The sequence below is a fragment of the Pogona vitticeps genome, chromosome 5, assembly GCF_051106095.1.
Source record: "Pogona vitticeps strain Pit_001003342236 chromosome 5, PviZW2.1, whole genome shotgun sequence".
In the NCBI taxonomy this organism is placed as follows: Eukaryota; Metazoa; Chordata; class Lepidosauria; order Squamata; family Agamidae; genus Pogona; species Pogona vitticeps.
In genome coordinates this window covers 172468109-172469835 of record NC_135787.1, presented here as the reverse complement: position 1 = coordinate 172469835, position 1727 = coordinate 172468109, and positions in this window count along the sequence as shown.

The window sequence follows — 1727 nt, the reverse complement described above, 5'->3', positions numbered from 1 at the left end:
TCCCCCTCCTGCAAGTGGAAACTGTAAGAGGAACGAGGGTAAGCATAATACTCTGAAAAGGAGCCAAATCCTTCCCAATGGCAGTGTTAGAGGAGAGAAGAATCCCCAGGTAGAAGAGGCAACCTGAGATGCCATTCAAAACCAGCCAAAGCATTTAATTAAAAAACAAAATTAAATAATTCCTGGATATTTATTTGATTTATAACCCACCCATCTGGCCTAAAAGACCACTCTAGGCTCATCAACAACAACTTTCAGATATGCAGATCCTGCTTCCTACTGAGCTAATTTGGTTCAATACCACCTGAGGTTGTTTGGGTTAAAAGAATGATAAAGGAAAAAAAAAAACAAAACCAAACCTCTCTCTTCCTACATAAACACCCAGTGTAGCACAATCCATTTTACAGTACTAGTTCAAAGCTCTCATTACATCTGAGGTCTGTATCAGCACTCTTTCCGCTTTTTCCCTACATTTTTCTTCTGGATATGCGGCCATACTGGTTCCACAGCCCCCAGTTTTTGTTTTTATTCATTATAATTGTAAACCCTCTTGCACCACTTTTTTTAGAAGGTTAGGCCAGTTTATTCATACAGTACAGGGAATTATCTTTAGTTCCAATATTTCTATTTTACTTAAAATATAATCAGGAATATATTTAGAGGTTTAGTCTTCAGTCCTAATTACTTACAGAATATACCACATAGCATTCAACACACATACACTGAAGAATGCATTGGGGGCAAAAATGATACTGTACCATGTGAAGATTTTGCCCCTGCTGTGCCCTCTTGAAAAGAACTTGGTCTTAAAACAAGGGGTGGGTGTGTGAATCTAGGACTGAGGTGCCATTGTGACTGTGGGAAACATTTAGGGTACAGCTACACTGGCAGCAGGGAGCACATTAGTGAGGGCTGCTTGGGAACAACTGTGCTTGATTAGAACAATCTAATTAGATGAGAACAGTCTAATCAAGTATGACTATTCACACCAAAATGGCTCCTGCCAATATTATGAAGTGCCTTAATAATTGAGCCACTTCAGGATATTGCAAATTAATCACTTCCCCTGATTGGCAGAAGGTGGGGAAGTGAAAAAAAATTAAACTGCATATAACTATCACTGATGCACTGCATCAATTATAAAAATAATAAAAACAAATTATTTGACTTAAAGGGCTGGCCAACAAACTGCCTGCAGCTGAAGCCACAGCAATGGATTCAAGTACAGTATAAGTAGTTTCTAGATGGCCCTTCAAGAACATATTTTTTTAAAAAATTATAACAGATGTATCACATATTTTTGATACAGTCAAAAATATTTTTCACTTCCCCTGCTGTCTGTCAAGCAGGGAAAGTGATTAATTTGCTTGTTTTGGATAATTTCAGCAATAACACATGCTGGAACTAATCCAAACAAGAACAATCGTGCCTGCATAAGGAAAGCAGGAACCAGAAAGGTGCAGCTAGGAACACTCTGGGGACACACTGGTACACTCTAGAAAAGCCATAATCTGATCACTGTCTTTTAAGAGTGCACCAGCTCATCCTTGCAATGCTCCTCCAAACAGTGGGTTAATTAGCCTAGCTCTTAAAATACAGGTGAATTTACACCAGGTATAATATTCCCCAATTGTAAATGAAAGAGCTGCTTCTTATGACAATTATATTTGCTGCAGTTAGTTCTGATTTCAGTCTGGAAGAATGCTGATAAGTAGTAACAACTACCC